The 24,942-nt window shown below is 44.8% G+C and overlaps 1 protein-coding gene and 1 non-coding gene across 22 annotated transcripts in view; both read right to left on the bottom strand.

The window, feature by feature from the left end:
• The window catches only part of NRXN1 (neurexin 1), a 683,270-nt gene that overhangs the window by 506,919 nt on the left and 151,409 nt on the right, over window positions 1-24,942 (bottom strand). The gene's annotated exons all lie outside the window — the stretch shown is intronic.
• LOC119932663 lies at window positions 7,262-7,399 on the bottom strand. The gene has a single exon (XR_005452405.1). It is a non-coding gene; the product is annotated as a small nucleolar RNA SNORA7 (small nucleolar RNA).

Here is a 24,942-nt window from a genome sequence, read left to right on the forward strand (position 1 = left end):
AGAATGATAATAATTAGGGCATTTATGAGGTGAGGCTTTTCTGATATTTGGCCTCTGAGGTGAGTCGGTTATTATTCTGGTTTCACTATTGATCCCGTAGGTGAAAACCAGCATTTATGTATATATGCATAATTTCTTTATTTATATTAATATCCGTCTCCCCCTCTAAACCATAAACCAGTCAATCAGTCATATTTACTGAGTGCTTGCTGTATACAGATGAGTGTACTAAGCGCTTGTACAGTCTACAGTATAACTGTACTGAGCCATTCCAAATCATGAACATTGTTCCTCTCTCATAGAGAACGTTCTCTTAGGAAACAAATAAACAGGAAGCCAGGGATTTCTTATTTCCTTGGTACTTGGTTGAAATCAACTGGGGAAAAAGAAACAAAAACAAAAGAAAGAATTTCCCAGAACTCCCAAGGCAAAGAAAAGGATTCGATTCTGTGGTACAGTGTACAGTATAACAATAAACAGACCATTCCCTGCCAACTGGAGCTTAGAATCTAGAGGGGGAGACAGACATCAATGGAAATAAATAATAATAATATAATAATTATCATTATGGTATTTGTTAAATGCTTACTATGTGCGAGCCCACTTTCTAGACTGTGAGCCCACTGTTGGGTAGGGACTGTGTCTATATGTTGTCAACTTGTACTTCCCAAGCACTTAGTACAGTGCTCTGCACACAGTAAGCACTCAATAAATACGATTGATTGATTGATTGCCAAGCACTGTTCTAATCACTGGGGAAGATACAAGGTAATCAGGTTGCCCCACGTGGGGCTCACAGTCTTAATCCCCGTTTTACAGATGAGGTAACTGAGGTACAGAGAAGTGAAGTAACTTGCCCAAAGTCACACATCTGACAAGTGGCGAAGGTGGGATTAGAACCCAATACCTCTGAAACAATACCAATACTTCCAGGCCTGTGTTCTTTCCACTAAGCCACACTGTATATAAGTGCAGTGGGACCGGGACAGGGGGATGTGCAAAGGGAACAAGTCAGGGTGATGCAGAAGGGAGTGGGAGAAGATAAAATGAAAGTTCCTTGAGGGCAGGGAATATGTCTGTCATATTGTACTCTCCTAAGCACTTAGAACAGTGCTCTACACAGAGTAAAAACACTCAGTAAATACGATTGACTGACTGACTCATCAGGAGCTGGGAGATTCACTAGTCCTCATGTACTGTGCTCTTAAGACCACACTTTGTATTCCTGGAAACACCAACAGTGTGTGATGCCATCTAAATATTTCCCCAAGCAAGGCATCTTCACAAAGGTTTTGGGAAAATGGTCAATAATCACTTCTCTTCCCATGAATTCCACTCCAGATGGGCTAATTGGAAATGACGCACTTGACAAGAACTCCAATATACTGGGACAACCCGAGGATGATCCTTACTAAGAGCTTACTACAAGTCAAACGTTGTGCTGAACGCCAGAGTAGAAATGAGACAATAGGATCATATTCAGTCCCTGCCCACATGGGGCTGAGAAGCTAAGTTGGATGGGCAACAGATATTGAATCTTCATTTGACAGGTGAGGACTCTCAGGCCCAGAGAGGTTAAATGACAAGCCCAAGGTTACACAGCAGGACAGTGGTGGAGCCAGGGCTAGAACTAGGAGATTCCCAGGAGATCAAATGATCAATGGTATTTATCAGGTGCTTACTGGGCACAGAGCCCTGGACTAAGCACTTGGGAAAGTACAATTCACCAGAATTGGTAGACGTGATCCCAGCCCACAAGGACTTTAAAGTCTGGAGGGGTAGACAGATTTGATGACGATGATGGTATTTATTAAGCGCTTACTATGCACCAAGCACTATTCTAAACTCTGGGATAGATATAAGGTAATCAGGTTGGACACAGTCCCTGTCCCATTTTGGGCTCACAGTCTTAATCCCCTTTTTGCAGGTGAGATAACGGAGGCACAGAGAAGTGAAGTGACTTGCCCAACGTCACACAGCAGAAAAGCAGGGGAGCAGGAATTAGAACCCAAGACCTTCTGATTCCCAGGTCCGGCCTTTATCCACTAGGCCTCGCTGCTTCTCAATAAGGCACTCTGTCTGTGTTTTTAACATCCAGATGCTATCACGTTTTAATTACCCTGATTGATGTCTACACAAAAACCACAAATGGTCAACCCATATTCCCTCCAATTAGGTAAGTCAATCTGTTTAGAGGCAGGGTGGTGAAACAGGCTATCGATCTGGAATAGAAAAACACGTGAGGTGTAAATTCTTGACTTTCGGCCTCCTGAGTCTGCCATTCGGAGGCAGCCTTTTTCTCCTTCTAAACTGTAAGGTTTTTTGGGCAGGGAATGTGTCAACAAACTCCGCTGCACTGTACTTTCCCAAGCACCCAGGAAGCGCTCGATAACTATGACTGATTGATCGATTGATGGATATCGAATATGGGTCCTCAAATGTCAGCCTCAAAAAGGATGGGTAATAACGACAATAATAATAATAATAATCATAAAAATAACTGCAGTGTTTGTTAAGCACTATATACCACACACTGTCCTAAGTGTTGGAGAGGAAAACCAGGAATCGGGATGGACACAGTCCCTGCCCCACGTGGGGCTCATAGTCTTAATCGCCATTTTACAGATGGGGGAACTGAGGGCAAGAGAAGGGAAGTGACTTGCCCAAGGTGACACAGCAGACAAGTGGCAGAGGCAGGATTAGAATCCATGCCAACCTGTGCTTCCCAAGCGCTTAGTACAGTGCTCTGCACACAGTAAGTGCTCAATAAATATGATTGATTGATTGATCTTCCAAGTCCTGGGCCCGGGCTCTATTCACTTGGTCCTACTGCTTCCCACCTACTTGCTGTGGGAGTAGAGTAGATGTCATCCATGGCTGAGGGTGCGGAGGGGCTTCATTAAGCCAGGAGGAACCACTGGACTTGGCTCCTGGGCCAAGTGGCCCTTGTCGTCACCTTTCCCTCAAGCATGTGGCTGCTCTGAATTCAAACCACCCAATTAGGTCATGGCTCTGAAGTAGATGTCACCCTGACGCCTCTTAGGAAGGGAAAGACGCTTTCCGTTGCATTTAGAAGCCGGAAAGACTCTTGGATATTTCCCCACTCGACACACTGCGGCAGAGGGATGGGATAATTTACATGCCGGGTGTCCCTATTTCGTACCATTATGTGTCTTGTGAGCCATCCATAGGTAATACACGAGCTTCCTTTAATCAAATCTGCATTGTAATTTCGATGGAAAAAATCAATTAAGCACAAGAAGCAATCACTTATTTTCTAACGTGGAAATGATTTACCTTTCCAGAGAGAACAGCAACATAAAACGTGAGGAAAGAGAGCTCGCACCCCACCGTTGTCAAACCACGTCCGCACATTTTCTTCCACCGAAATGTGCGGGGCACACTGCCAACAATCAGATCCATTAACTGGATATAAAACCTCGTCGGCTTCAAATTTACGGATAAGCAGCACCGTTTGGTTTCCATCACCTAATATCCCGAAATGCACGCACATCTAGACTCGAATGAGCATAAACCATTTTATCCACAAATAACTTCATAAAAAGAAAAGCGGAGTTACCTCGTGGATAGAGCACGGCCCTGGGAGTCAAAAGGACATGGGTTTGAATTCCGGCCCCGTCTCTTGTCTGCTTTGTGACCTTAGAACAGTGCCTGGCACATAGTAAGAATGTGCCAAAGGATAAAGAATTAAGAACACCATTAAAAAAAGTCACCACTTTTCTGTGCCTCAGTTATCCGATCTGCACAATGGGGATTAAGATTATGGAGCCCCATGTGGGACATGGACTATGTCCTACCCGATTAATTTGCATCTTTCTGGCCCTATGATATCCTATTTGTTGAGGGCTTACTATGTGCCAGGCACTGTACTGAGCTCTTCCTCTCCTTTTCTCTTTCAGTTGCCTTCCATCCCACCACACACCTCACTGCCTCCAGTCTGTGATTTTTGTCTGTATCTTTAATTTCATTTATTTCTATTAATGTCCATCTCACACTGTAGTCTGTAAATTCATTGGGGCCAGGGAATGTGTCTGTTCTCTTGTTCACGTGTACTCTTCCAAGCACTCAGTACAGTGCTCTGCACACAGTAAGCGCTGAATAAATATGATTGACTGAACGAATGAATAGCAGAGAACAGACCACCTGCCTTCTGGGTCCTTTTTTCCTTTTTATTTCATGGAATTTGTCAAGCACTTACTTCTGAGTTCTAAGCGCTGGGCTAGACACAAGTTAATCAGGTCGGACACAGTCACTGTCTCACCTGGGGCTCACAGTCTAAGTAGGAGGGAGAACAAGTACTGAATCCTCATTTTCCAGTTGAGGAAACAGAGGCACAGAAAAGTGAATAATAATAATAATGATGGCATTTATTAAGCGCTTACTATGTGCAAAGCACTGTTCTAAGCGCTGGGGAGGTTATAAGGTGATCAGGTTGTCCCATGGGGGGCTCACAGTCTTAATCCCCATTTTACAGATGAGGTAACTGAGGCACAGAGAAGTGAAGTGACTTGCCCAAAGTCACACAGCTGACAATTGGTGGAGCCCTCAGTTCTCTCATCTATAAAATGGGGACTAAGACTGTGAGACTCACGTGGTACAGTGACTGTATCCAACGCGATTAACTTGTATCCACCCCAGCGCTTAATCCAGTGACTGGCACATAGTAAGCACTTAACAAACACCACAACCAACAGAGGCCATTATCAATCCTCCTATTCCTCTTGTACTTACAGATTTCCAACCCCAAGCACTTAGAACAGTGTTGTGCACACAGTGAGCGCTCAGTAAACATCACTGAATGAATGAATGAATGAATGAATGAACCCTCCGATTCCCTGCTAGCTAATTCCCACCACGCCCCTCTCCCGGTGATTCCTGGCTCTCTCTCAGTAGTGCCTTCTCTCGAGATCTTTCTCCAGGCTCTCTGACACTCGTGAGGAAGAATAATCTTTTCTTTCTCCTGCTTCCACCAGCTGTGTCTCTTTCTTTGCTTCAAGTCCTTGAACCGCTTTCTGTATTGGAAGTGCTGCTTGTTCTCCTGAGTGTACAATTGGCTTTGCTAAGCATCCTATAATATTTCCTGGGAAGGACAATATACAGTGGTGGGTGGGTGAAAGCTGAAATACAATACATGGTGCAGTAAAAAATAAACCAGCATATGGTGAATAATCCAAAAACACTATGAGAAGGAAGCTTTTACAATGGCCCAGCCTGCCAATTTACTGGAGGCAAATCCCTTCAACAATGCCTTAAGAGGAAAGATGGCCACCCTCATCATCAGCAGCTGTAAATCATTCCCTACCAATCAGCTTGAGTTGAAAATTACAGGGAGAAAATGTTTTATCAACTAATGATGGCTTTCACTTCTTCAAATCAGTGTATTTCTTCCTGGCTTTGACAAGGAACGTACATTCCATTATTCTGGCAGTAAATGTCATTACACCATGTAATATGATACAATCACATCATATGGAAATAACAAAATTCCTGCCTTTTTCTTGCTCCGGAGGAAAATTCAGAGTATAAAAGAGTCTGTGGGCTTACCAACCTTCATCTGGGCAAGGGTTCACAATACATTGAATCTGAGTGTCCCTTCTCTGTGAAGGAAGACATCGGGGCTAGCTGAATAGCCAGCTAACCAATCAATCAATCCATCGTATTTATTGAGCGCTTACTATGTGAACAGCACTGTACGAAGTGCTTGGGAGAGTACAAAACAACAGAACTGGGAGTCATGTTCCCTGCCCATAATGAGTTTTCAGTCTAGAGGTAGAGGCAGACATTAATATGAGCTAATCCACTCAATCCATTGATGGTGATGATGGTATTTGTTAAGTGCTTACTATGTGCCAAGCACTGATCAAACAGTGGTATTTATTGAGCACCTCCTATATGCAGAGCACTGGATTCGGTGCTGTCGAGAGACCAATAATGTTGGCAGAGAGGATCCCTGCCTGCAAGGAAGCGGCATGGCCTAGTGGTTAGAACACAGGCCTGGGAATCAGAAGGACCTGGGTTCTAATCCCGGCTCCGCCACTTGTCTGCTGTGTGACCTTGTAAATAAATACAACTGAATGAATGAATGAATGAATTCTTGCTCATCGTGCATAATGCTGGTATTTGTTAATCACTTACTATGTGCAAAGCACTGTTCTAAGCACTGGGGGGATACACGGGGATCAGGTTGTCCAACATGGGGCTCAGTCTTAATCCCCGTTTTACAGATGAGGTAACTGAGGCACTGAGAAGTTAGGTGGCTTGCCCAAAGTCACACAGCCGACACGTGGAGGAGCCGCATGGCCAGGTTGGCCACTGTACCAGGCCATGGGGCAGACCAGTGTGAGAAAAGCTAAGCGGGCCAACATGACCATTTGGGAAGGCTTACTCTATTACCTAATCTTAAGAGTAACTGTGATAAAATAGGTATTTACTAGTATTTTATTATTCATTGTAGTAATGTTTGTCTCCCCCTCTAGACTGTAAGCTCCTTGTGGGCAGGGAATATGCCTGTCACATTGTTGTATCGTACTCCCCCAAGCACTTAGTACAGTGTTCTGCCCACAAAAAGTGCTCAATAAACATGATCCATTGATTGATACACATGAATTCATTCACATTATCTGTCTTCCCCTCAAAATTCTAACCGCATTGTAATCAAGGAACGTCTACCAACTCTGTTGCACTCAATCTCCCAAGAGTTTAGTACAGTGCTCTGCACACAGAAAGAGCTCAATATTTTTTAAGGTATTTGCTAGGCGCTCACTATGTGTCCGGCACTGTTCTAAGCATCAGGGTACATACAAGTTAATCAGGCCGGATACATACCCTGTCCCACAGAGGGTCATGGCTATGTAGGTTGAATCCTCATATCGCAGGTAAGGAAACCAAGGCACAGAGAAGTTGATTCGCCCAAGTTCACGCAACAGGAAAGTGATGACACTGAGATTAGAACCCAGGGCCTCTGGCTCCCAAGCCCAAGCTTTATCCACTAGGCCATGCTGCTTCCCAGTAAATTCCTTGTCTTCTCTCATGCCGTTGAGTTGTTTCCGATCCATAGCGACATCACAGACGCGTCTCTCCCAGAACGCCCCACTCTTCATCTGCAATTGTTCTGGTAGTGTATCCATAGAGGTTTCTTGGTAAAAATCCCAAAGTGGTTTACCATTGCTCCCTTCCGTGCAGTAAATGTGAGTCTCCACCCTCGACTCTCTTCCGTGCTGCCCAGAACGGGTGAGTTTTGACTTGTAGTAGATTGCCTTCCACTCGCTAGCCACTGGCCAAGCTAGGAATGAATTGGGTAGACCTCTGCTTGACTCTTCCTCCCACGGCCGAGACTGGTAGAGGACTGGAAACTCTCCAGGTGCGACCCTGAGAGGGGCCAATAAATTCCATTGATTGATTAATTCATTGATTGACCGATTAATTTGGTAGTTCTTCCTAGCCCTGAGTAACTCCCCCCCATCACCAGAGCTTTCCGTTAACTCCCAAGAGCCAGCTAGTGCTGAATTATTTCTGAGTCGCCCCTGCTCTGAGAAGTCTCTTTCGATGAGCGCATTCTAGGGATTTGGATGCTCGTCTCCCCACTAAGAGTGTGAGCTCTTCAGGTTTTTCTTTCCCAAGTGCTGAGCACAGTGCGTTGAACCCTGAGGGACGTCGGTAAATATCACTCTTCCTCCTGCTTAATGCTCTATTTAAAACCAAATTAGTTAGATTTCCTCTCTGACACCCAACATCTCTCCACTGGTAGTATCCTCAGGCCCTTCCGATCTGAGGTGAATTCAAACGAGCGGCTTTGGGGTGAAATGGAATTCGGTTCGGCTCCACGTATCTCACTGCTCTCTCACTGGTAAGAAAGCTACAGGTGTGCTTTCCACCCACAGCAGAGATATCCGCTCTGTATTTCTTCATTTTTCTGAAGGTGTTTGCTAACCGCTCATCACGTCCCAGGTACTGTTCTAAGTGCTGGTTGGATACAATCCGCGTCCCACACAGGGATCACAGTCTTAACCCCCATTTTACGGATGAAGGAACTGAGGCCCAGAGAAGTGAAGTGACTTGCCCAGGGTCACCCAGCAGACGAGTGGCAGAGCCGGGATGAGAGCTTTGCTGGTCACTTTCTCTGCTCGACATGAGCACGCAACTCCCATCAGTGTTGAGTGAGGAATAGATCTGCTTCCATTAAGGAATATACCCGCTTCCGCTAAGGAATGTTCTCGCTTCCGTTGAGGAATATACATGCTTCTGTCGAGGAATATACCCACCTCTTTCGAGGAATATATACACTTCTGTTGAGGAATGTACTCCCTTCCGTCAAGGAATACACTTGCTTCTGTCGAGGAATATACATGCTTCGATAGAGAAATATATATGCTTCCATTGAGGAATCAATCAATCGTATTTATTGAGCACTTACTGTGTGCAGAGCACTGTACTAAGCGCTTGAAGTGAATACTAAGGAATATACCCACTTCCAACGAGTAATATACCCTCTTCCATCTGAGTTTCCCTGACAGATGGACTGTTGTTCCTGTTAGACTCTTGGCTGGATGTGGAATGGTCCTGAAGGCCTGGTGGGACCTGTGGCGATTTGGCTGACAGGGCAATGTCGGGCTTGGAGATGTGCATTTCTTCAATGCCAGGTTTTGGTGTTACTTCAATCACTGGAATTTATTGAGCATACAATAATAATGATAATAATGATGGTATTTGTTAAGCGTTTACTATGTGCCAAACATTGTTCTAAGCGCTGGGGTAGATACAACACAATTGGGTTGTCCCATGTGGGGCTCACAGTCTTAATCGCCATTTTACAGATGAGGGAACTGAGGCACAGAGGTGTTACGTGACTTGCCCAAGGTCACACAGCAGACAAGTGGCGGAAGTGGGATTAGAACCCACGTCCTCTGACTCCCAAGCCAATGCTCTTGCCACTAATCCACACTGCTTCTCTGTCACATAATCTGTGCAGAACACTGTACTAGGGGAGTACAACCAGGTTGGTAGATGTGTTCCTTGCCCTCACTGAGTGTATAATATAATGTAATGGATCAGAGGTATTTATTGAACACTTGCTTTGTGCAGAAAACTGTACTAAGTGCTTGGGAGGGGCAATTCAAGAGCATTGCCAGACACGTTCCCTGCCCTCAGTGAGCTCGCTGTCTAGTTAAAGCAGCATGGCATAGTGAATAGAGCACAGGCCTTAGAGTCAGAAGGTCATGAGTTCTAATCCTGGCTCTGCCACTTGTCTGCTGTATGACCTTGGGCAAGTCACTTCACTTCTCTGGGTATCTGTAAAATGGGGATTGGAACTTTGAGCCCCACGTGGGACAGGGACTGTGTCCAACCCGATTTGCTTGTAACCACTCCAGTGCTTAGTACTCAGAAGCAGCATGGCTCAGTGGAAAGAGCATGGGCTTTGGAGTCAGAGGTCATGGGTTCGAATCCCGGCTCTGCCACATGTCTGCTGTGTGAACTTGGGCAAGTCACTTAACTTCTCGGAGCCTTAGTTACCTCATCTGTAAAATGGGGATTAAGACTGTGAGCCCCATGTGGGACAACCTGATCACTTTGTATCCCCCCCAGCGCTTAGAACAGTACTTTGCACATAGTAAGCGCTTAACAAATACCATCATTATTATTATTACTGTGCCTGGCACATAGTAAGTGCTTAACACAAGCCACAATTATTACTATTATTATTATTAATGTCATGAATCAATCTATGAGACTTAATGAGTGTTTACCATGTACACCGTCGAGGCCGTCGAGTCATCTCTCACTCAAAGTGACACCATGGGCACATCTCTCTCAGAACACCCCACCTCCATCTGCAATCATTCTGGTAGTGGATCCATAGAGTTTTCTTGGTAAAAATCTGGAAGTGGTTTACCATCGCCGCCTTCCACGCGGTAAACTTGAGTCTCCGCCCTCGACCCTCTTCCATGATGCTGCCGCCGAGCACGGGTGAGTTCTGACTTGAAGCAGATTGCCTTCCTCTGGCTAGCCCAAGTTAGGAATGGGTAGGCCTCTGCTTGACTCTCCCTCCCATGCTCAAGACTGGTAGAGGACTGGAAACTCTCCAGGTGCAACACTGAGAGGGAAACTAAAAGCTAGAGAAAGGACTAGACAACAGAGTTAGCAGACACGTTCTCTGCCCAAGACCAACTCATCTAAAAGATCTTTGAGGCATCCGGTGTAATGGGTGGGTGGCTCAGGTACCATCCACCATCCCTTGGGGAAAGCAATTTCACTTCCATGCCGATTTGATCAGTCTCTGAAGAAGAGAGCGGATAATTCTTCTTGGGACCTGGTGTCTTCGCAGAGAGCCTGCACCTGATACTTTAGACTCATTAATCTTTTTGGCTTCCCGTTTCTAGCCCAGGCCAATCGGCAAGGAACGTAAACAAGTGCAGGAGGTAGCATTCCGTATGTAGATCTCATTTCCTCTACTCTCTACGTGGAACGATTTGACTTTGCTTGGCACAACAGAGCGATTCATCAGGATACTGAGCAAATCACCTCACGTGTCTTCACTCTCAGGCAGATCTAATGAAACTGTTTGCGACTTCATTCTGTAGGGATTTCTGAATATCCCAAGGTGCCTAAATATGTGTGTGTATAAATGGGTGTGTGTGTGCACTGAATGTGCAATTGAATGTTCCGATAAATATTCAACCGGACAGCCAGTTATTTATTCTGATTACTAGTCAGCATCAATCAATCAATCCCTTTTACTGAGCGCTTACTGAATGCAGAACACTGTAATAAACCCTTGGGAGAGTACAGTATAACAGATAGTAATTAACATTTCCATGTCTGTCTCTCCCCATGATAGTGTAAACTGCTTGTGGTAAGGAACATGCCTTGTGCATCAGATGTATTCAATCAATCAGTGGTATCTATTGAGTGCTTACAGTTTGTGGAGCAGTATACCAGGCACTTGGAAGAGTATGATACAACAGTAGATAGTCAACATTTCCACATCTGTCTCTCCCCATTACAGTGCAAAGCTCCTTGGGGTCGAGAATAGGCGCTGTCCATAAGGGGTAATAAATCAATCAAGTGATGGAATTAATTGAGCGCTTACCGGTTGTGGAGCATGTACTAAGCGCTCGGGAGGGTGTGATGCAATAAAGTTGGTTGACATGATCCCTCCCCTCAAGGAACTTATAGTCTAGAGGGGGAGACAGACAGTCAAATAAAGTAGAAGGGGAGAAATGATGGAGTGGAAAGAGCTCAGTGGAAAGAGCCCGGGCTTTGGAGTCAGAGGTCATGGGTTTGAATCCCTGCTCTGCCACATGTCTGCTGTGTGACCTTGGGTGCGTCACTTAACTTCTCTGAGCCTCAGTTACCTCATCTGTAAAATGGGGATTATGACTGTGAGCCCCCCGTGGGACAACCTGATCACCTTGTATCCCCCCAGCGCTTAGAACAGTGCTTTGCACACAGTAAGCACTTAAATGCCATCATTATTATTATTAGGAAAAGCAAATGGATGTCCTAATGCAGTATGGGTCAGTGACATCAGACTGAAGTGCAAATAAAGTGGCCCACACAGGGAATGGGTTCAAAATGGATGAAAGGGTCTGGTGTGGAGTTGGAGAAAGAGGGAGTGTAGAGAAGGAGGAAAAGGGGGAATGTCACAGTATTTATCAATTACCATTCGGAAGCCTACTACTTCTAGGACTTAACAAAGGATGATCTTGAAATAACTTAAATTTTCTGGAAAGGTAACCAAAGACTTCTATCTTAGAGAAGCAGCATGGCTCAGTGGAAATAGCCCAGGCTTTGGAGTCAGAGGTCATGGGTTCAAATCCCAGCTCCGGCAACTGTCAGCTGTGTGATTTTGGGCAAGTCACTCAACTTCTCTGGGCCTCAGTTACCTCATCTGTAAAATGGGGATTAAGACTGTGAGCCCTCTCTGGGATGACCTGATCACCTTATAACCTACCCAGTGCTTAGAACAGTGCTTTGCACATAGTAAGTGCTTAATAAATGCCATTATTATTATTATTATCTCTCCCAACTTCTCACAGTGCCTCAATAGCATCTATCTCATCGCCGACTCCTTGTTCTCAACCTCCCTTGCCCTGCTACTAACCCCTGCTTTATACAAGGCAGACCACCATTCTCCCACCTTCAAAGCCTTAGCCATATATCAATCGATCAATCATTTTTATCAAAGGCTTACTATGTGCAGAACCCTGTACTAAGCACTTGGGAAAATACAATACAACAGAATGAGCAGACAGGTTCCATGCCCTTAATGAGCTTACAGTTTAGAGGGGGAGACAGACATTCTATGAATAAATAATATATAATATATAATTTAAAGGTCACAGATCCAAGTACAGAGGTGACGCAGATGAGAAAGTGAGTTGAGAAAAAGAGGCCTTTCCCAACTAAACCCTCCTCAACTTCCTCTCCGTTCTGTGGCATCCTCGCACTTGGATCTGTGACCTTTAAGCACTTGATATTCAATCCCACCCTCAGCCCCATAGCACATATGTACGTACCAGTAATTTATTTAAATGTTTTTCTCCTCCTCTAGACTGTAAACCTGTACGTACCAGTAATTTATTTAAATGTCTTTCTCACCCTTTAGACTGTAAACTCCCGGTGGGCAGGAAATGTGTCCACCATCTTTGTTGCATTGACCTCTCCCAAGCGCTTAGTACAGTGTTCTGCACACAGTAAGCGCTCAATAAACATGATTGATTGAATGAATGAATGAAGGTTGGGGTGGGGGGTAGGGAATGGGAGGCAACGTTTGCCTCCCATCCAAACTATCAGGATGATCAGAATGAGGTTTCTAATTATTCCGGTAAGCAGTCCTCTTATCCTGACTCTGCGCTTGGAATAGCTCATTTCTCCAATCTCCTTAATCAATCATATTTTTTTCATTAAAGAAGCTTGGTTGTTACTGTCAAGAAGAAAGAGGATATCACCACCCTGCTTTTTTTTTCTTTTTCTTTCTTTGGCTATTTTTTTCCCCCTAATCGCACCTACTTATCCCTAACAGAATGAGAAAAAACTGACAGGGGCCCAAGTTTGGCTGGTAGAAAATTAATTTGGGTCACACATGGTTCAGTTACCATGGCAACTGCATGCAAAATGGAGCGGGTGTGTTTTCCATCCATGTTGATCCAACATGAGGGGTAGCGTGATCGTTGGCAGTGAAGCCTGCCCTGCCGTAGGAGGGGAGAAATCCGAGCGGGGCTTCCCCCTGGCCTGACCACAAGCTCAGAGTTGCTCACCTGCCTCAATCAAACAATCCATCTTCTTCTCCTTCTTCTTTGTATTTTCTAGTGCTTACTGTGAGCCACAAGCCCTTCAAGGCACTACTGAGAGCTCACCTCCACCAGGAGGCCTTCCCTGACTGAGCTCCCTCCTTCCTCTCCCCCTCATCCCCCTCCCCATCCCCCTCGCCTTACCTCCTTCCCCTCCCCACAGCACCTGTATATATGTATTTATGTCTGTATGGGTTTATTACTCTATTTATTTTATTTGTCCATATTTATTCTATTTATTTTATTTTGTTAATATGTTGTTTTGTTCGCTGTCTCCCCCTTCTAGACTGTGAGCCCACTGTTGGGTAGGGACCGTCTCTATATGTTGCCAACTTGTACTTCCCAAGCACTTAGTACAGTGCTCTGCACACAGTAAGTGCTCAATAAATACAATTGAATGAATGAATGAGCCAGGCACCGTACTGAGCACTGGGATAGAGACAAGATTGTTAGCTTGGAAGCAGTCCTTGTCCCGCATGGGGCTCACAATCTAAATCCTCATTTTATAGATGAGGTAACTGAGGCCCAGAAAACTGAAGTGGCTTGCCCAAGGTCACACAGCAGACGTGTAGCGGAGCTGGGATTAGAACCCACATCCTCCGACTCCCAAACTCATGCTCTTTCCGCTTTTCCACTCTGGGCCTGGGAGTCAGAAGCACCTGGGCTCTAAGCCCGGCTTGGCCACGTGTCTTCTGGGCAAGTCACTTCACTTTTTTGTGCCTCAGTTATCTCATCTGTAAAATGGGGATCATAATAATAATAATGGCATTTATTAAGCGCTCACTATGTGCAAAGCACTGTTCTAAGCACTGGGGAGGTGAGGTCATCCCACGGGGGGCTCACAGTCTTAATCCCCATTTTACAGATGAGGTAACTGAGGCCCAGAAGTGAAGTGACTCACCCAAAGTCACACGGCTGACAACTGGCAGAGCCGGGGTTATGACTGTGAGCCTCCTGTGGGACAGGGACTGTGTCTACCCTGATTAGCTTGTATCTTCCCCAGCGCTTAGAACAGTGCCTGGCACACAGTAAGCGCTTAATAATTGACAGAAAAGAAATGATGTTAAAACACCAATCAATCAATCGTTTTTATGAGTGCTTACTGTGTGCAGAGTATTGTACTAAGTGCTTGGGAGAATACAATATAACAGACACATTCCTTGCCCGCAATAATCTTACAATCTAGAGGGGATTTTACAGCTCTCTACCTCCACTCTGTTCTCCCATGATACCCCAGCATGTACTCTTTGCTCCTCTGTAGCTCTGTATGCCTTGTTCTCAGCCTCCTATCTCCAATGCCCAGCTCACATAATAATAATAATTGTAATGATGGTATTTGTTAAACGCAAATACTATGCTATGCTAAATTGATATGTGCAAAGCACTGTTCTAAGCGCTGGAGGGATACAAGGTGATCAGGTTGTCCCATGGGGGGCTCACAGGCTTCATCCCAATTTTACAGATGAGGTACCTGAGGCACAGAGAAGTGACTTGCCCAAAGGCACACAGCTGACAAGTGGCAGAGCTGGAATTATAACCCATGACCTCTGACTCCCAAGCCCAGGCTCTTTCCATTGAGCCACACTGCTTCTCCCCTTCCTCCAACCTGAAACTCTCTCCCACTTAAATTTGCCAACCACCGGACATCTGGATTCTAATCTCGGCTCTGTCACTTGCCTGCTCTGTGACCTTGGGAAAGTCACTTAACTGCTTTGGGCCCCAGTTTCCTCACCTGAAAAATGGAGCTTCAATATCCTGTTTTCTCTGTTCCATAGTCTGAGAACCCCTTGTGGGACAAGGACTGTACCCACAGCTCTGATGACCCTGTATCTTCCCCGGGTTTATTTCAGGGTGTTGCATGTGGTAAGCGCTTAACAAATACCACAGATATTATAACTACAGCTATCCCCATCTCCAAAATCCTTCCAAAACCCCACCTCCTCAGGAAGCTTCTTCAGGAAGTTTCCCAGATTTATTTTTTTCTTCTTTCAGATAACATCCCCCAACGATTACCACCTCCACACTTCCGCCTCCAGCTCCTGAATGGATTCTCCACAATACAACTCAAACTCTGCTATAAAAGAACTTACTCATCCACACGGCCACGTTTCCATTCTCTTCTTCCTCTTGTCTGCAATTTATTGAGTATCCACTGCTAGAATGTGAATTCTTTGAGGACAGGGATCATGTCTACTTAGGCTACTGTACTGTCTCACAAACCTTAGTAGTGTTCTGCACACAGCAGGTGCTCGATAAATATTATTAATGGATTGATAATTGTGATATTTATCAACTGCTTACTATGTGCCAAGCACTGTTCTAGGCATTGGTGGTGGATACAAATTGATCAGGTGATACATAGTCCCTGACCCATTTGGAGGTCTCTGTCTAAACCGTTTGATCGATTGACTGATTTTAAAGAGTTGGAGTCTGCAGATCTCAGTTCTGTGACTAACACAGAACAACATACTCTCTCTTGTAACAACATATTTAAAAGAGAAAACCCCTGTCAGTGTGTTTTCACTATTCAGTCATCATTCAACCATATCTACTGAGTGCTTGCTGCGTGTGAAGCACTGTACTAAGCATTTCGGAAAGTACACTAGATCACTAAAGACACATGCCCTGCACACAACGAGCTTAGAGTCTGGTAATGACACTAGTCATTCACAAAGAACTTTGAGGTTTGAAACAATGGGAATCATTTTGGTACCAGAGAAAAAGGAGAGAAGAGTTTAATTTCACAGAGAAGCAGCATGGCTTAGTGAAAAGACCACGGGCTTGGGAGTCAGAGGATGTGGGTTCTAATCCTGACTCTGCTACTTGTCTGCTGTGTGACCTTAGGCAAGCCACTGAACTTCTCTATGCCTCAGTTACCTCATCTGTAATATGGGGATTAAGACTGTGAGCCCCTCGTGGGACAATCTGATTACCCTGTATCTACCCCAGAGTTTAGAACAATGCTTGGCACAAAGTAATAGCTTAACAAACATCACAATTATTATTATTATTACTATTAACTTTGCTAAATGCTAATGGTCATGTCCTCACTGATACCTGACTGTTGGGTTACTTTTGAGATGAGAAAAGCACTTGACAAGAGCCACCCTGAGAACAAATAAACTGTGATCGATCCTCCTGGGTACAGGGGGAGGGCAAACCAGGGAGGTCACTCATCTCCCAACAAGGAATGATTTCTGACATGGTGAAGAAGGAGGCTTTGACACTACTTTAAGAAGCAGCGTGGCTTAGTGGAAAGAGCACAGGCTTAGGAGTCAGAGGTCATGGGTTCTAATCCCTGCTTTGCCACGTATCAGCTGTGTGACCTTGGGCAAGTAACTTGACTTCTCTGTACCACAGTTACCTCATCTGTAAAATGTGGATTAAGGTTGTGAGCCCCACATGGGACCGCCTGATTACCTTTTATCTACCCCAGTGCTTAGAACAGTGCTTGGCACATAGTAAGTGCTTAACAAATACCATTCATTCATTCATACTTTAAGGGACCAGAACAAAGCAGTGTTGCCTAGTGGACAGAGCATTCATTCAATTATATTTATTGAGCGCTTACTGTGTGCAGAGCACTGTGCTAAGTGCTTGGGGAGTATAAATCGGCAACGTATAGAGATGGTCCCTACCCAACAACGGGTTCACAGTCTAGAAGAACCTGCATTCTAATCCCACCTCTGCCCCTTTTCTTCTGTGGGACCTTGGGGCAAACCTCTTCACTTCCCCATGCCTCAGTTCCCTAACCTGTCCAATGGGGATGAAGACTGTGAGCCCCATGTGGGACAGGGACTGTGTCCAACCTGATTAGCTTGAATCCACCTCAGCGCTCAGAACAGTGCTTGGCCCATAGTAAGCACTAACAAATGCTATCATTATGTCTATGATATGATTATCCTCATTTCAGGGAACCCCTCCTGCTTCTGGTGTAGGTGTGTTCCGGCACCCGGATGAGGTTGCCATTTAAATCTCTTAATGGCAGTGACCTCGGCAGCTAATCAGGTCTAGCTTCCTGGCATGAAGTGCAGACTACACCCTCCATCCAGTCAGAGAAAGGATCTTTCAGAGAACACCCCAGACAGCTAATGTGTTGGGCACATTCTTTCCGATAATTAGCAACCTTGTTCAAGGTGGGCATTCAGGTAGTGAATCCTCATCCTTATTCTTTTTCCCTGCCAAATGTAATATATTACAAGAATTACTTAGCATAATTATAACAGCCCCGCTGTAGTTGGGAGGGTTGAGGGTTTGTCGGCATTTCCATTAGGAGCCTTTCCACAGCTCTTAGAACCTGGCCGTGAAATTTCGCTCCGGGCATAAACTTCCTGAGCCGGGCTTCCGCTTGGGAAAGAATTTACAGGCCCAGATTTGGGTCAAATCTTTTCAGCCAACGCACGGTTGGGTAAGCGGACCCTTGGGAATTGGGGAGAGGCATTCATCAGTCCAGAGGAATTCCTCTGGATTGGAAGCTCATTGTCTGTCAACTCTGTTTTATGGTACTCTCCCAAGTGCTCAGTACAGTTCTTTGTAAGAGTATGGGCCCCATGTGGGACTTTGCCCAATTGGCTTACAGTCTGTATCTCCCCTAGCATTTAGTACAGGGCCTGGCATATAGTAAGCGCTTAACAAATACAAAATAAAAAACACATACAAAAAGATACAAATAAAAAAAAGGGCTACATCGTTCTTGTGAAAAGTCAACAAAGTTAGCAATTCTCTTCTTATGGCAGAAGGCATCAACAACTGCTTAAAGATTATCTAAATCTTAAAGGTACTACATAGGCCTGAAGAGGCTCTCACAGGGCCACTGACGCGATCACATAAAAATATCTCAGCAGCTCAGACTTTAATTGCTTGCTGTTGCTGAGAAACTGATTAATAACACACGCCAGGGACACATGCTTGGAGAAAAATGGAATTCTACATTTTGAAATCACACAGCAAGTCCACAGTTGCCTTCTCATTTTTCGAAGCAGAAAATATATTCAGAATTTTCTCTGGTGCCTCCCCTGTTTCTCCGGGATGCAGAATTTCTCGACCGGAGCGAGATGATGAGGATCTGTGCAAGGGACTCTGTGGGATAAGGAAATTCTGCAACCGTCCATGTTCTCCTAACACTCTAGCTGTTATAGTTACTAGCATAAGGATCTGAGGCTCCTTGTGGGCAAGTAGAAGAGAGGGCTTTACTTGATAAAGCCATCTGTCTCAAAGCCCTGATTTTATGTATAGAAAGCCAATGGTGTATTATAAACCATGTTAGAGATCTTCAATTCCCATTGAAACAAATTCCTCAGAACCCTAGTGAGGTTTGCTTTTTCAACTGTGTTCTACAGTATTTGGGAGGCTCACTGGAATAATCTGAACAAAATAAACAGATGAGAAGTTTTCACACCCAAAAATCTTCTGCAGGAGATAATTCGGACATTTAGAACACGCTTGCGGGGGGGGGGGGGGGAGGGGGACTTATGCCTTGATAGTTACAGCACCAAATGGAGGTATCGTTAAAAGCAATCACTTTAACCCTCCAGCTATAAAACTGCAGAAACATTAAGAACAAAGCAAACTCTTTTAAAGACTTATTTTCAAATGTCACCACAGCAATTATCGATTTTTACATATAAAATTAATGCCTTACTGCCAATATTTTTTTTTGCTGCCATCATAAATGTGAGCTTGCTTCATGCTCCATTTCACCCGCCAGATTTTGAAGGCATGGGGAGGACCCAATTAAATCCACAGTGAAGCTTGAGTGTCCAGCCAGCTCTGCCCTTGGTCACCCATGGGATGAAGTCTATGTTACCGACCTTGGTGCGGAGAACTGGAAGTCTGCTTCTCGTCAGTGTCTCCAGTTACTCTCCGAGCCAAAGTCAGTCCACAGACACAGCTGCATCTCATAATTGGTGCTAGACCCCACACGCAGTTAGATCACGGGTAACTGCTACACCAGATGACCATCATCAAAGCCTCCCCGATAGCTAGGCAACATAGACAAAGCTGAGCCACAGTCACAGCTAGCCCACGGTGAATTAATCATATTTATGGAGTGCTTACTGTGTGCAGAGCACTGTACAATATAGAGAGTTGGGAGAGCACAGTGTAATAGAGATGCCACAGCAAGTTTAAACTGGTATCACAGCTGTAGTCAGAGTTGGGCCTCGTAATGGACACTAGGCCCCGGCCCCATCTGGGCCACATCCATGGCTAGACCAGACAAGTGACATCACTTGTCTATGTGTCTATGTTGCCAACTTGTACTTCCCAAGCGCTTAGTACAGTGCTCTGCACACGGTAAGCGCTCAATAAATATGATTGAATGAATGAATGAATAAAAGCCTCGGCCGTAGGTAAGCCTCAGTCACAGCTGCACCACACAACTATGCCATGGTTAGGCCTCAAAACTGCCACGAGGCCTCAGCCCCAGCTCAGCCACTGCCTGGCCATCTTGGAGCAAAAAATTTGGCTTACGGGAATCACGGATTCCCGTCCCTGGGAGCTGGCGGCGCCGGATACGGAAAGTCGCTTAGGCGGGGGAGAGGAGGGGAAACTGGGAGTCGAGAGGGCCCAAGCAGCCCCCGGGCTCTCCCCTGAGAGCCCAGGAGGGACCATTTCTCAGAATGAATGCAGTCTCTCTTGGCACTAACACCTACATCCTTCAGTACCCAGACAAGATGCAGAGCTGTGGAGCATCAATTTCTACACACCCTGGCTCCGTGAGCACCTCGCGAAGATGAATCTAATTCCAAAGCCATTGAGACCTTCAAGTAAATCTTTCTTGATGGGAAGTTGCACCTTCGAAGCCCTGCCTCATATAATAATGATAATAACTGTGGAATTTGTGAAGCACTTACTACGTGCCAGGCATAATGGCTGCTCTAAATCAAACCAGACAGCGTCCTTCACATGAGTGTGAGGGGATGGGTCCTGACTTGAAAGTCCAAGGGCTGGCTGGACTCCTGAGAGACCATATACCTCATCTCCCTGACTCCTGATAGGACAGAGACTATTTCAGCGCAACCAGAGAGGTCACCCAGCACTCCAGTGTTGGATGCAGATTTTGAAGCCAGGTCCTCTACCTCCCAGGACCACGAGATCCATGAGGTCACATTGTTTTTATGGAAACCTGTGTTTCCTTCACACGCAGTTCAACACCACACATCCACCTTTAAGCTTGTTGTGGGCAGCACACGTTTCTGCAGGCTGTCAATAGTTGCCCATCCACGTTCGCATCAAACAGAAAGTCTTTACTGTTGTCTGTAAAGCAATCGATCCACTCTTCCCCTCCTACCTTTCCTCACTGATGTACTCCAATCCAGCCCACAAAATCTGCTCCTCTTGAGCCTGCTTACTTATTATGCCCCGATCTCGTCAATCTCACTGCCGACCCCTTTCCCATATCCTCTCCCCAGTCTGGAGCTTCATAAACACCAGACGACCACTCTTCCCACCTTCAAAGCCTTATTCAGGGGCACCTCTCCTCCAAGAGGATTTCCATGGTTAAAGCCCTTGTGTCCCCCTTACACTTGGATCTATGACCTTTGGACACTTGATATTTTCCCCAAACCCTACCCCATAGCACTTAGCTACATATCTTTAAATTAGATATTGTTGATTACTTATTCATATTCATGTCCATCTCTCCCTCTAGACTGTAAGCTCGTTACAGGCAGGGATCATGTTTGGCTTACCTCCTTCCCATCCCCACAGCACCTGTATATATGTATATATGTTTGTACATATTTATTACTCTATTTATTTATTTATTTTACTTGTACATATCTATTCTATTTATTTTATTTTGTTAATATGTTTGGTTTTGTTGTCTGTCTCCCCCTTCTAGACTGTGAGCCCACTGTTGGGTAGGGACCGTCTCTATATGTTGCCAACCTGTACTTCCCAAGCACTTAGTACAGTGCTCTGCACACAGTAAACACTCAATAAATATGATTGATTGATTGATTGATTAATTCTGTTGTATTGTCCTCTCCCAAGAGCTTAGTGCAGTGCTCTGCGCATATTAAGCGCTCAGTAAATATGATTGATTGATTGACTGATCTACCAATTCTGTTATACTGTGCCCTCCCAAGCGCTTAGTATAGCACACTGCACATGGTAAGCACCCAATAAATACAATTGATTGATTGATCAATGGATCACTCCTGAGTTTCTGACGGACTTTCACAAGCTCTTAATTGAATGCAGCGAGTTCCAGAGGTGTTACATTCCCCACACATCTCTGCTTTTGGAAATGATTGGTGCCAAGGCGGAAACTCAACGTGAGTGAAATTTGTGGGTCTTATCTAAAGGGCCAAACTCTGCTACTGCAATAAGAGTCACATTCTCACTGTTCAATCAAGTGAGTCAATGTGATCTTTGGGTGGATACAAATGAAAATCTAAAGACAACATTAAACAGGCTTCCATTCAGGGAGAATGAGAAATTTGCTTTCAAAATGTTCCATTTGACCTTCACTGCTATTGGATGGTCTGCCCCCTCATTTTCTGTCCACCGAGAGGAACCCAAGTCATCTATTCATTTCAACAAGCTGAAGAATTCCTTAATGGGAGCCTGTGACTGTTGCCTGGAAGAGGATCCTAATCTTTATTCAAAATGTTTAAAGTAAATTTCAGCCGATTCATCTCGGTCTATGTCTCAGAAAGGAAAATGTAAATGTTTCAAACAATTATTCTAATTGATAGGCCAGCGGATGACATTTACTTCTAGGATGTTAAAGTTCTCAGGGGTAATATAGGTATAAACATTCAAAATTACACTTTAACATAATTAATTGAATGAATCCTTCTGGAATAATAAAATTCTAGAAATAAAGATGAGGGTAAAGGGGCTGAGAATACTGGTCATACTCACATCCCCTCTGACATTTCTGTTTAACCCTTGGGCTGTTGGAAAAGGGGCTGAGCTCATTGTCCACCCCTAATCTTTGTGCTAGAGAACCAACATGGTTTAGTAGAAAGAGCTCGGCCTGAGAGTCAGAGGATTGGGTTCTAATCCCGACTCTGCCACTTGTCTGATGTGTGACATTGGGCAAGCCACAATTTTTTTATGCCTTTGTTTCTTCCCTTCCTACTTAGATTGTGAGCCCCATGTCGAAAAGGGACTGTGTCTGACCTGATTACCTTGTATCTTCCACAGCACTTAGAACAGTGCTTCATACATACAAAGCACTTAACATATATTATTATTATTATTATTATTATTATAAAAAGAGTGAGGCTGGCCAATGCTTCCTCTTGCCTTTCCATCCCAGAGAATGGAAAACTCTTTAGCAATCAGCACCATTGCAACAAGCTGGACCACTGTTTGGACCAGTGAGAGACTGTTGGATGCGTTGAGGCCACAGTGGCAGTACCAACTGTACTCTCCTAATGATGGCATTTATTAAGCGCTTACTATGTGCAAAGCACTGTTCTAAGTGCTGGGCACTGTTCTAAGCTCTGGAAGCACTCAATACAGTGCCATGCACCCAGAAAGCAATATATAAATACTATTGATTGATATAATAATTGGGGGAATTGAGGGAACCACTGCTCAGCATGGAGGCATTCATGCATTCATTCATACAGTCAATTGTATTTATTAGTAAGCACTGTACTAAGCACTTGGGAAAGTATGATTCAACAATAAAGAGTTGCTTATTGTCTTTATTGTCTCTATTGTCTAGGTGGGTAGGGGTAAGGTTAGGGCCAGGGGCCAATTCATTCATTCATTCATTCATTCATATTTATTGAGTGCTTACTGTGTGCAGAGCACTGTACTAAGCGTTCGGGAAGTAGAATTCAGGAACAGACTGATTGCTCCTTCACACAATTTGCTGAGACCATTTTTACACAGAGGACTCTGATAGAGCAACAGCAGAGCCTTGTGAAAACAGCCCCGGTCTGGGAAACAGAGGACCTGGGTTCTAATCCCAGCTCCACCACTTGTCTACTGTGTGACCTTGGGTAAGTCACTCTAGGCTTCAGTGTCCCCATCTGTAAAATGGAGATTCAATGCCTGTTCTCCCTCCTACTTGAACTGTGAACCCCATGTGGGCCCTGGTCATCTACCCCAGCACTTAGTACAGTGCTTAGCACATTGTAGGCATTTGACAACACCACAGTTATTATTGTTATTATCATTCCTCAACTGCACCAGCTATGAGTTACCCCTAACGACCAAGAAAAATAAATTCCCAAGTCAAATGATTGCTCTTGGGGTGGATTTATCTCAGTTTAAAGTTGTTTTCATTATGCAGCTCTTGGGGTGAGCGGCTCGCCTCCCTCCCAGTTTTGACATTTGCATTCAAATTAGTGCAGGAAACTTTGTAGCACGAAGCCAACTTTGCTATTCAACAATATCTCAGCCACAGTCAATTAACTGAAGGGTTCGGGGCAGACAGGAATGGCTTGGTTGTCTGAATATTTATAGCTACTTTTGTCCAATTAGCTAGCTGCTCTTTAAATTCAACAAGGCAGAAAAATAATCCAAATGGGCTTTCTTCTTGTCCGCGATTACTTTCGGATGGGCTACCAGCCGGCTAACATTCTGGAGGACTGCCCTGGGGTAGGAAGCCGGGAGAACTCACTACGCTGCAGGATCCTTGCCTAAAAGCATTTTACTCCCCGCCCAAGGTATGTTGCCCTTTTTATTTGAAACTGAAACTTGAAAAGAAAATAAATCCCCGTTGTGTTACATGTATTGCTCTTCTACAAAGCACTCACCAAATCCAACAGGTTATCGCTCCTTCTCTGTCCAAAACACCTGTTTCTCCCATAATTGAGGAGAACCGTGGCTTAGAGAAGCAGTGTGGCTCAGTGGAAAAGAGCACGGCTTTGGAGTCAGAGGTTATGGGTTCAAATCCCGCTCTGTCAATTGTCAGCTGTGTGACTTTGGACAAGTCGCTTAACTTCTCTGTGCCTCAGTTACCTCATCTGTAAAATGGGGATTGAGACTGTGAACCCGCCGTGGGACAACCTGATCACCTTGTAACCTTCCCAGCGCTTAGAACAGTGCTTTGCATATAGTAAGTGCTTAACAAAATGCCATCGTCATTATTATTAGTAAATAGAGCACAGGCCTGGGTTCTAATCCCGGCTCCTCCACTTGTCTGCTGTGTGACCTTGGACAAGTCACTTCACTTCTTTGGGCCTCAGTTAGGCTCATCTGGAAAATGGGGATTAAAACTGTGAGCCCCATGTGGTACAGGAACTTTGTCCAACCCAATTTGGTTGTATCTACACCAGCGCTCAGTACAGTGTCTGGCCCAAAGTAAGCGTTTAACAAATACCATAAAAAGGTTGCATTCTTGCAAATCCCTGCACTTGGAAATGCTCTGACTTCTCTAGAATATAAACTGTTATGGACAGAGAAATGTGTCTATTAATTTTGTTGAAGTGTGCTCTCCCAAGTACTCAGTACGGTGCTCTGCACTTAGCAAGTGCTCAATAAATACCATTGACTGATTGATCTGAGGGGCCGGGGAATAATAAGTATCTTGAAATTTCTAGTGAAAGATTCCTGGAGATGTTCCAATCAAAGTGATCAGGGCTCGATACACAATCTTTGGACAGAGGATCGATGAGGGGATGATGATGGGAGCCCGGATCCTCTACTTTGGGACTGACAATTT

This window comes from Tachyglossus aculeatus, chromosome 9 (assembly GCF_015852505.1).
Source record: "Tachyglossus aculeatus isolate mTacAcu1 chromosome 9, mTacAcu1.pri, whole genome shotgun sequence".
NCBI lineage: Eukaryota > Metazoa > Chordata > Mammalia > Monotremata > Tachyglossidae > Tachyglossus > Tachyglossus aculeatus.